The sequence below is a fragment of the Paramormyrops kingsleyae genome, chromosome 11 (assembly GCF_048594095.1).
Source record: "Paramormyrops kingsleyae isolate MSU_618 chromosome 11, PKINGS_0.4, whole genome shotgun sequence".
NCBI lineage: Eukaryota > Metazoa > Chordata > Actinopteri > Osteoglossiformes > Mormyridae > Paramormyrops > Paramormyrops kingsleyae.
In genome coordinates, this window is record NC_132807.1 from 19,086,049 (window position 1) to 19,098,005 (window position 11,957).

An 11,957-nucleotide genomic window follows, 5' to 3' on the forward strand; every position below is an offset into this window, starting at 1 on the left:
GGGGAGAAAAAAAAACCCACATTTCACTCTACCTCCCTCTCTCCCACTTTTGCTTTACCTAAAACCGCTTTTAACAATTTGTGCATGCCCATCAGCTGCTCAGTTTGACTGACAGTCAGATGAAAGGTCCATTAGAGGGTGGGGAGAATGGCCGTTCTGTAAGAAAACACACACTCACACACACGAACACCTCATGCCTGGCTATTACGGTCCAAAAATACTGTCAACCAACTGACGAGAACCAAAGAAGGAAAAACATAGAGACATGATAATGCCATAATTACAAGCGGGGCCTCGACTGGAAATCGAATTACCAAATATAACAACGCCTGTCGATTGTGATATCAATGGCTTCCATTCCCATTTGGTGGAGACTGAAGAGGCCTCGTCGCTCTAATTAATTGCCTTGAGCCTTCATTATTTTCAGACAGCCATTGATAAAACTACAGGGATTAAGATAAATTGTGTTTACGACCCACAAAAAAAAAACTACTCATGGAGTGTTAATCTGAAACAGCTGGATATTGACACAGGAGATACTTATAATGAGAACAAACAACACGAGGTTAGGATGCTGAACGTCAGAGTCGTGTGCGTCAAGGCAGAGAGGCGGCATGGTTCAGCAAGCGTCACAAGCATTTAACGCTCATCCTCCTGTACGCTCATCTGCAACTGAGGCATCTCAAACCGAATAAGCGAAATGCCGGCTTTCCTCGGCAATTCAGAGAATGATAAACCTGAAGAGAATCTGGATCTCAGCCAGGAATACTTCTCACGAAGTCCTCAAAGATCAGTGATCTCAGTTCTGTAGTTCCAAGAAATACAAGAGACCGAAATATGAGAAATTCACGAAAGCCAAAGCAGATTTGAGGGTCAAGTCCAGGGATGCCCAAACGTAGCCATGAATGGGCGCTCATTCCAAGAAGATTTAGGTCTACTTTGGTCCAAACCAAGGTCTACTGTGCCTCACACCATATGAAATAAACTCCAGGCTGCTGTAACCCCAGCTTGATAAATACAAACTGAACCTGCATGGATGAATAGGTTTTCTACATGAAAAACAAAGACAAGATTATACTCTAACTCTATGTCTATCCAATAAATCTGTGAAGACCTTGGAGAATCTAGTTATTCCACGGCTCGGCATCATGGAAACCTCCAAAACTAAGCTTAGGGATTACCTTTACAGTCTGCTCTCCAGTAGACCAGATGGATTCTTTTTAGTTTTCCAGCCAAGACAGTGTAGATGATCTTCCCATAAGCTTCCAGCTTTGCTTAAAGCACAATGTCCGCATTAGCAGGTGAATCCAAAAGCAGGCTCCGAGAGGCATAACAGTACGTGTTATGGTTATATTTCGGTCAGCTCTTTAAGGCAATGTTTCCCAATCCAGTCCTCAGGGACCCAGAGGCAGTTCACATTTTTGCTCCTTGGGAGCTGGGAGGAAGCAAAAATGTGGTCCCTGAGAACCAGATTGGGAAACACTGCTTTAAAGCATACATATGTCAGTGCTCTCTTTACATGCTCACCTGAAGTCCCACTACACAACACACAGGCAAGCAAACATGCAGGCACAAAACTTAAGCATTAAGAAAAACCAAGCAATACTGTCAGCATTTGCATAGATATTTGATGGGTATCACAAGCCAGATCTTTTAACAAAAGACATACATCTCTGGAATAATGCACTGTGTGCTGCATCCCTTGGAGGACTGACAGCGTGCTGTGTCTGGTATTTAAGCTCTAGCAGGAAAAACATTAAAGGGCCTCTAAATTGGCTCGTTTAATTAACATGCTGAGAAAGCGTATTCGGCTTTCCACGCGATGGGTGACACGCCGGGGCCCCGGGGCCCAGTGGCCCTTGCTAAGTTCCGCCTCCTTCATGGGCACAGTGTCAGGCACTCGAGATGCCCCGCGTACCAAAAGACGAGCTTCGCCAGATTCCTGAAATTAAGGTCGCCCGCTAAGAAAGTAAATAATGTACCGTAATTCATCAACGCAGCGCGTGCCACAGCAAAGTAACCCGCGTGCACATCGGGGACATTTTTCTATCCGAACTACAGCTGGTCCCGTTTTTCCACTTCAGTTCCTAAGATCGAATTCCGAAGCCATTATCCGTCCCTGTCCATGACTCCCTCCTCATTAGTATTCCCTGCTTGTTAATTCTGAGACGCGGGTCAAAAATAGTTTAATGCGAGTGCATTATCTCTCCTGCTCCCATTATTCTCTCTCACTACCCCCCCCCCCCCCCCCCCACCACCACTACCACTTGTGATAAACAAACGCAGAAACAGGAACATGCTATGGTAAGATCAGTGCAAGATCTAAAGGTTGCTTTTATTTCTTGATTTGTTCTAGCGGACGTGTTTGTACGCTGACTTGCACTGCATCCCAGGTCTGTTCTCTGAGGGGAACCGGCCTGACAGAATCTGACTCTCCTTCAGATACCAGGCTCGAGCCAGAGCTCTGCTTAGACCCACTTTGTGACCCCTTAGACTGCAGTTCTCACTCAGTCTTGTTGTCAGACTGTGCAACTGTAGGTCTCCCCTGAGCCAGCAGATTTTGAAAAGTGTGGGAGACTCCGGGGGCCTGAAATACCTCCAGCTTTGTTAGTTGTCACCACATACTGGGACCATTCTCTGAAGCACTGTCACAAAACCCTGCCAGGCAGCAGGGGGTGGCCGTCCCAATTCAGGCCCAACACGGTTGGGGTTGTCCTCCCACGACCTTGTCGTGAACTGAGAAGGTCACAAGGTCAGACAGCTGTGGTTACTTCCTGGTTGAGCCTTTCTGATGGCTCATTTGTGTTATAGGTGATCTTCATGTTGACTGTGAGTTTGGCTTTTGTTTGCGGTCCTCCAATTTCAGTTCGTTTGACATTGCTTTTCACCTGACTCATAGGACTTTAGCCCAGTTTCTTTATAAGATTCTCTACTTGAGTCTGGTTCCAGTTCATATCCCAGAATACCTCTTCATCTTCTGCTGGGAAGACCTGCCTTAAGAGACATTTACAAATCAGTCCAAGGTCACAGCTACATATCCAACTTTCATTTATTTTTAGTACTTCATAAAGTACTTTATTAATTGTTAGTCAATCAAAAAGAGTTAAAAAAAAGACACAAAAGCACACTAAAGGGGACACAGGATTTCAATAAGTAGTCAGTAATTTGGGGCCTGGTGACATGTGGATAGAGGGTGATTCATTAGCCTGGCCCCTCCAATAGCCCAAGCTAATACGTTCTTCTAATGTGGTGACCTGTGGTAACCTCAGAGTCACCGGGTCGGGGCACACGGTACGTGTCACTTACAGCAGCGCAGCATCCATCTTCATCCCTCTGTGTCGTAGCTCTGACGTGCCCCCCCGCCCCACCCAGGTGTGCTTCACAGTTCCCACTTTTCTTCTCTAAAAACATCTTTAAGCATCTGAAAATGTCACTTATCCATTCATCCATCCATCTTCTAAACACTTATTCTGGTCAGAATTGTTTATTTTCCTTTCAATTCATAGTTGAACATACTAATTTACTTATCTAAGTAATATTATTTAATCCTGATGTTAATATACCAAATGCCAGAATTTTTGTCATTAAACTTTCATTAACAGAAGGTATGATTCAACACATAAAAAAACACAAGAGCAGCTAAACAGCAGAGATGTTTGCTAAAAGGTTATATACAGAGTCTTTATTTAGCCATTGAACTGATATATCGATGACGACTGACTGAGACTGATTGAACGACCTTCATCCATCCATTAATCGGTCAGTTCAGCTTCTAAATTTAGATTCCTTTTCTTAAGAACAGAAATGTATTCCATACCAAACAACAGATCAAATTAAAATCTCCATGAAGTCACAAGATGGCGGATGGATGGAGCTGCATCTCCCATCTAGCAAAATGGCTTTCTGGGTTCTGTTGCGCCTCATTGTCTAAAAATAGGATGAAGACAAATTGTTATCATTTGCAAAAAGCCCATGACAATAATGATGAATGAACACTTTTTTTTTTTAGATCACCCTCTCTGACGCTATTGCTTAAGGCTTTCTCTGTGGATCAACACCGTTACAGCAGCAGATGTGTCTTGAGATCTGCCGAGGTGGTGGCGACTCTCTGATCCGGGGGTGTCGGGGTCTCGTCATGCGGATCAGTGATTGATTTGAGCTTTAAAATGACAATGAAGCCCCCACCACAGATACGAAGGAACTATCGATGAGTAATGCAAAAGGTGATAGGAAAATATACGCTAGATCCCTCTGCCGGCCGCCGCCAGTTTTTGATAAATAATGTTCATAATGGAGTGCTTTAAGGTCATTATTCTGTGACGAATGCAATCAGTTTTCCCCACTTTCCTAAGGTGCCCTTTCCCCCTTAGTTTCATGTGCTCTAGATTTTATTCGAAAGCCATGTAACCGTTTGGGCTGCAATTCAGTCATGCTAAGCTTTCTTTGGTGCTAACAAAATGTTTACTTCTTTTAAACCAAAAAAAAAAAAAAAGAAAAACAAAAGGAAATTACTTTCGCTGTAGTTTATTTTGGCAAGAAGCATGTACAGCACCATTTTTTTGCTCACTAAACATCTGTAAGGATGTAAGATGGGGTAGTAAACTTTAAGTGCAACAAGGTATAAATGATAGAGTAAGAGACAATTATTCAAGATGTAAGGAGTGGTTAAGTAAGAAAGCCGACATTTAATTGGTCAATGATGTCATGTGACGGTGTCATTTTAAAAAAAGTTTGTCTCCCCCCACTGGTGAAAAGACGAAATTGTTGGAGCACCAAAGCAATGACCTCTTTGGTTGGTAACCACTCTGTTGAGAGCCAACTGATAATCAAAGTGGTTATGGGAACATACATGTTCCCAAAAAGTCACTGGTTAGTAATTGTTAAGGGTAGGGGGTTCATCAGTGGTTATTGAAACAGCAGAGCCGCTGTTCTTATGCCAATGAAGTTCATAAAATGGTGCAATTTCAAGATATGGCAGTCACTCTCCCTAAGACCCTTTGCAGCTTACTTATTTAATCGTGTGGATAGTCCACAGCTACCCTTTAAATTTCTGTTATCGTTCCTTGTGTTTGTATAGCTTCTTAATGCCACAGATTTGTCTCAGAAGAGCTGTTACATTTTTTTAAGGGCAAAACAAAAAAGTAAACATTTGTTCAGCTGCTGCTCTCTCTCTCTGCATCTCCTGCTGCCTAAACGATTCGGACATGAAGAAATAAGAGCATAAAAACTGCAGAGGTAGATACAGTCTAAGCGCAGGTATATGTTAAGAGACAAGCTGACTTCACAAATAGTTCTGTGTCTGAATTACTTCATAAAAGCCATTCTTAACAAGTCATCTTGGTACACAGATTTACTGATAGTGTCAATTTATTGAACGCCGATTTTTATTGTGAAAACTTCCTTGAAAGAAGGTATACATCTACACATAAACACAAATGTCAATAAACAGCAGAGATGTCTGCTAAAAAGTTACAAACTGACGCATTTTATAGCCACTGAACCGATATATCGATGATAACTGAACTGAATAGAGCTTAATGGGAAAAGCATTTTAATAAGTGAAATCTTAATTGGTCAGTTCAGGTTATAAATTTGATATAAGGAAAGAAATGTATCCCATGTATAAAAACCATTCTTAAGCCAATAGTTCAGGTTGGCTTTTCAGGTGATTGTTTGACGATCTTCCCAACCAGAAGCGATTGTAGATGAAAGCAATCCCTCTATTGTTCTGTCCACACAGGCCTGTTATTCACACAGCCTCTCAACTGGAAGAGATGCCTTTTGTATCGACCATTTCCCAGTAACTAAATTAAGCGTGAACTGTCTCCTGGAGAGGCAATGGTCGCTGGTTTCCATCTAGAGCACTGGCTTTAGTTTTGGGATTGTACACCCCACCCCCACCACCAGCTTGAAAGACACCTTGGAGATTCAGGGCCAGAAAATGTGTAACAGGTACGTGTCACTGTGATTCTGTCTACAGGGGGAACAAACGCTGTTCGACGCAGACAAAAACCATGGCCCTGTGCATGTAGGAGGCGCCGATGCTGTCAAGGAAGAATGAAAGAGAGAGAACATAAAAAAATAAATAAAAGAGTATTGATTTGTTTCAAATGCCTGGTGGATGTTCCAGAGTACCGGTGACCACAGAATGTCAGCCGGGCCAGTGAAGAAAGGGAAGAGAGTGAGTGAGTGAGAGAGAGAGAGAGAGAGAGAGAGAGGGACAAAGGAAAACAGAGAGAGAGGGAGAGAGAGGATGGGGGTGTGAGAGCAAGGTTCAGAGCCAGTTCAGCTGTACTGCTTGACAAATTATTTGTGGAATTGTTGCATTCACAGTCACTTAAATAGGAATCCGTCAGGGCCTGGGCCAGGCTGCATGCTAGCCCCGCCCTCGGCCCTCCCTCACCTCTAATGGGGGGGGGGCCTCAATGCAACGTTACAGCCTCTTTGCATGCTGGTTCCCCCAAGCCACCCCCATGGAGCTCCAAGCCTCTGAAAGACCCACGGAAGCCCCTTCTTTCTGCAGCTCTGCCACAAACTCCACCTTTAAAATGCCTTCAAGAGGCATTTCTTCATTTCTCTTTGAGGCCAGGTAGCCAAAAACCATCCATCAGAATGGGTGAAAACTAAAATGGATTTTTAAATGAGTCAATCTCATCCTTTCGTTTGGTTGTTTTTTTTTGTATCTCCTGAGTTATTCCGTTATGAGCTCTGAACGTGAACCGATAACTCAAAAATGCTAGGTAATTTGTGCCCATATAATCAGGGTCTGCGTGTCTAAAGGTTGGAAAGAATTGGGTTCCAATCCCAGCTCGGTTCGCGGTCTGAAGCCAGCGTCAAGTCATCGAGTGGCATCGCCCTTTCGGAATAAAGGCTTGTTTTCCTCCCTATCATTTTCAAAAGCCAATGCTGTGCCATTGTAATTGGCCGAGTATCTCATCCATCAACAATGCCACCTCCGATAACAAATGCGGACCATACGAGAGCTCCTGTGAGATCTAAAAGGGGGACGGGGGAGAGAGGAAGGCCACCACCGTGCTCACAAAGGACAGCTTTGAAAGCCGACTCCCCGGGCTGGGAGCGGACGCTGTAATCAAAACACGACGAGGGAGGCCGCCGCGGTCCACGGCTCTGTAAGTGCTGCGCACTTTAAACCCCACACAGCAGCACTCCGCTTAAAAGCCGCAGCAGCGGGTGACCTGATGTGGACTCCTGCACGTCGACGTGGCCCGTGGGGGGTGGGGACACGGTCTGAGTAGTAGCACTACTGTGACAGAGCTCGCTGTCTAATAGGACTGAGATAGCAGCTCAAACGTATCCCCAGCCCATTTGCACTTCTCATGACCACAAACATCTTTTACGGCAGACTGGTTTAATCTGAAGCCAACACATTGGTGATGTTCATTTTTGCATGTATAATTGCATGTATACCTTCTGTTATTTTTAATTTGTATTCATTTGCTTAATGTTCTGTTTGTCTGCACTGTGTTGTTTTGTACTATATGTTTGTCTGCACTGTGAGTACTGTCTTGGCACTGTGTGTATACTGTCTTGTTTTGTTCTATATGTTTGTCTGCATTTTATGTACCTTAATGCTGTATACAGCAGGATTTCTTATCTTATCTTACTTTACCTTATCTGAGTGGTAGGTGCTCAGGTGGTGACTGCTGCCAATGCCGTGAGCAGAATATCGGCACTTCATTGGCAAATGTGGGCGCGACGTGCTGGTGGTTCTCTGCTGAGCATGCGAGTCACTCTGGTGGAAAGGAATGAGTCCTTATGTTCTGGATTGTGAGTGAGCAATTAGGTAAGAGCAGAAGAGCTCTTCAGCCACACCGATCTTAGGAACAGGTTATTATTTCCTGTTACGAGTCCGTCTCTCTCTCTCTCTCACCCTTTATTTTTTAACAAAATGCTTAGCTTAGCTGCTCACTTATTTCTAGTCTTTTATCTCATATTTATTTGAACAATACCAGACCCATCCATTCCTATATAATGCCCAATGACAGCAAGCTTATCTAAAAGTTGCAGTTTTGCATTTTTCCTGGTTGCGGAGCAACAAAAGGGAATAAAGAATATATATATATATATATATTATTTGTTGTTAAAAAACGCCGCCCGCTAGGCTAAATGGCTCACAGCCTTTATCTTGCAGTCCCTTTTATTTAGCGTTTTAGCTACTCGGCTGCCCTTTTAAGAATACTGTAGCCATATTTCCGTGGCACGTCACACATGGACCTTGTGCATGTACGTGTATGAAAATCACACATCACACGCCTTCTCTGAAATGGGACTGAGGTTATACTGTAGAATGGTGGCTCATTTTTGCAAGTATCCCTTCCTCTGCCTCATCATTCAAGAAACCCAGCAATGAGCTGGTCTGCTCTCTGCACCTGTGAAACTACAACATTGCTCATTTTGGAACGTGTCATTTTTTACTTTAATTTCATTTCAAAAGTCACCAAAAACTGAAATGCTGAGGTTAGTCACAAAGGTAATTAAAAAAAAATGCTCCAAAAAAAAATTAATCACTTAGCTGCCAGTAGGCCTGTGTTCATTTGTCTGCTGAAGATTCAATACGGGCTGTAATGTCTGGATGAGTACTTAATGTTCTGATAAACCTTTGCATGGATCTGGCCGTCTCTCTGTGTTGTTATTGACGATATCAGCCAGTGGCCATTCTTCGTTACGACCCACGCTTTCGTGCCTGTGCTCCTCAATAGTTTTATTTGAGAAGTCGTTCAGTCATTACTGCTAATTTGGCTCGACGAGCACCATTACGAGGGGCAAGATCCCCTCTGTTTCCAGAGGTATGAGCTCAGATCCATGGCTGCAGCTGTAAGAACAGAGCCCTAACACTCATCACGAAATCAAATTTCAGGCAGTTAAACCAGAGTGCAGTACTAGTCACACACAAAAAGAACCAATACACGAAAATGCAGAAAAGCACATTTACATAAACAGATACCAGCATGGCTCTGCCTGGTTGTGCTTTTAAATAGCGCAACAAAAAGTACGGGGTTCTTTATGAGCAAAACGGCGGAAGAGCACTGTAAGGGCGGCTATCACTTTGATAACACTTGTCTGCTTCTCTTACGGCCAAAAATGGACGTGTAGTCAGAATGTGTGGTGCAGCGCTACATCAAGGGAGCATGTGACTGCAAAGTGGACGGTGTCTAATTACTGCTTGCGATCACCGAACACCAAGGTAAATTAAATATATAAACCGCATTCTCAGTTATTGAGAAATTAGCATGATGCACTCAAACCAGGGAATTGCTATGAAATTGTTGCAGGCAAAGTCAGGAAGGGTCACCTGCTACTGTAAATGTGTAGTCCTGACTAGAGATCCAGTCATCCTGGAGAAAAAGGGCTTTGTTTTTAAATACAGTAGTATTATAGTCATGTTATTGGTTCCTGCACAATTTCTATTTTTTTTACTGAATGAGCGGTAAAATTCTTCTACGGAAAACACTCAACTTGCCAGGCTGAGGGTGAATAACCTGAGGGGTGAAAACGTAAAGACGTCGTTTACCGGCGGTAACGCCTGGAGCAATGGAGAGAGTGTCGATCTCAGTCTGTCAACAGACTATCCTCACCGAGTGAGCGAGAGGAGGAACAGACCGAGAACATGAGGGCGAGCGTTCAAGCACCGGGATTGTTATTCAGATATCACTGCTCACCAGACCGGAACTGACACGGAGAGACGCAGATCTCCTGCTCGTCACCTTTCTGTCTGTCACTCCGGGAAACCCGCGGAGAGGCTGCATCCCCTCAACACACACGTGTGCAGACACTCACGCACGCGACAGCCTCGCATCTCTGCGTCTGCAGCTCGTAAAATCGGCGTGCCACTAACATCATTTTAAGTGTTAGCGCTGATGATGTCTAAACATGCTTATGGGGGGCAAACATTTAATAACCTAAACTTTTGATCTTTACATTGAAATCGGTATTTTAACATTCTCTCCTTTGTTGTTTGTTTCCTGTCTGTGAACAAATCGTCAGTTCTCCCTTATATCCTAGGGTACTGTGCCAAAAAACATTGAGCGGGCAGTCTTGGGCAACCATATGTGTTGACGAGGAAGAGGGAGATCACAAGAAATGCCAATAATTATGGACATCAATTATTTTCTAATTGTATAAGAGTACAGTACACTAATTAAAGCTAGTATATCTTGCAATGCCAACGGCAAAATTAATTATTAATTTTTTATTAATATTCACAAGTAGCACAGGGAATATATTAAAATGATTTTGTGGCCAGGACTCTTGATCTTGCTGCCTTGTATATATCTAATGAGTTTTAGCTAAAAGGATCTCTCCCCCAAACTACTCTGACCAACGTGGACAAAACAAAGAAAAGTGTGGCTTAAATAGTCTTCATCAGGTGACTGGCCTAACTTTTTGCTCGGATGGACTGAGGGAAGCAACAGGGTGGCCTTTCACCACCTTAGTGGAGCTAAACGCTAATACTCACCTTGTCCCCCCTCCCCCATTGTGACATCACTCAGCAAGCAGGGAATTGGCGCCTCAACCAGGATCCCTTTCATGCTAACCGGTCAGTCGATGAAGCCACAGAGACCCCACCTCACAGATCACCACGGTCCCAAAGCAGACATGGTGGCCATCTTGGTCAAGGATGGCCTGTGTCTTACAGCAGCTTGAATTATATTCCCTCCTGGTGCCATCCTTCCCCTGTACACACAACACAAAGCAATTATTACTTTTATTTGCAATATAAATTAAAAACGCAAGCAATATTTGCATATAACCAGTTTGACAATATCCACAATGGAATTGGGGGGGGGGGGGGCACAGAAAATGAATCACGTAGGGAGAAACCACTGCACATGCAGAAAGTTAGAAAGATTGTGTCTGCTTTGTGTAACCAACAGACACCTGAATAAAAATAAGAATAGATCATTTGACTTAAGACTCTCAAATAATTTGCAATTAAAGTCATCTGTCTCCACTCTTGCACATACCGGCGGTATTTTTCAAGCTAATTTCTGACGGTGGCCCATTATTTTTCATCAGCCCAGTATATTAGACGCCCTCCCCCACGTATCAATTTCACTTCGTAAGGAAAAAAAAAACAGCAAAACAAAAAAAAAAAGAGGTAGCGGCGTGTCTCACACTGTATCAAAGGGCTTTCTTCTTAAGCAGAAAGAGGTATTTAGTATTTTTAATAAGCGTCTTCAGTACTATTGAGTTGGTTTCTTTGTTCATATCACAAGATTAATTATGCTGTCAGGCCTTTCCGAGGCCTGCTTAACAAAGATTCAGTGATATAATGGTTGCACTTTCCGCAGCCTGTCTCTTCCTGCGCGGTAATAACAATCAGCGCCCAAATCCCCCTTCGCAGACCGCACAGTCCCCGCCGCCCCTTTAATAAAAAAGCCGCTTTCAGCTCGCAGATAGAAGCGTATCAGTCGCTCCGGCTCGGTCCGTCGCGCTCAGAGTCGCGCGGCGGTAACGTTCGAGAACGGCGTACCTTTCGGAGTGTCAGAAAGACCCGAAAGTTCGCAGCAGTTCCCGCAAGGCGCGAACCCCACGAGCGGCACGTTTGGCTGTCGTAATTAGCCGGAGCGTAAACAGATCGCGGAGGGAACGTTTTCCCTTATTGCAGGACCATATTGCAAACACGTAGCATCTTTCATTTATTTTTTCGATTAGTTTGATTTATAGGTGTTAATTACTCTAGCTGTTAGACTAAATTTCGGAGCAAAAGGTTTAAGGAAACAGCTGTGATTATTTTGTAAATAGTAAGCTGCTAAAACTGGCAAAAATTTAATCTATTCAGAAGATATATTTAAACAGGCATGAAAAAAATATGCATGCTAGATTAACTCAACGGATTAAACTGGGTAAATTCACACCCGTGTTAATAATGAAATCAGCAAGACCTTAGATTCCCATTGTGCTGATAAAAGGGAATATTTATAATTGTACTGTAT

The 11,957-nt window shown here is 43.5% G+C and overlaps 1 long non-coding RNA gene across 4 annotated transcripts; it reads right to left on the reverse strand.

Annotated features, from left to right (window-relative positions):
* Window positions 1-2,295: 2,295 nt before the first annotated feature.
* On the reverse strand, window positions 2,296-11,603 carry LOC111846998 (uncharacterized). 4 transcript variants are annotated; one of them, XR_011993828.1, is made up of 5 exons: window positions 11,495-11,603; window positions 10,478-10,695; window positions 7,631-7,753; window positions 3,307-3,927; window positions 2,296-2,994 (listed from the first exon to the last, which is right to left on the reverse strand). It is a non-coding gene; the product is annotated as an uncharacterized lncRNA (long non-coding RNA). The 4 variants fall into 4 exon arrangements; XR_002838987.2 differs by lacking the exon at window positions 7,631-7,753; XR_002838989.2 differs by lacking the exons at window positions 7,631-7,753; window positions 11,495-11,603 and adding an exon at window positions 11,137-11,482.
* Between the last annotated feature and the right edge of the window lie 354 nt (window positions 11,604-11,957).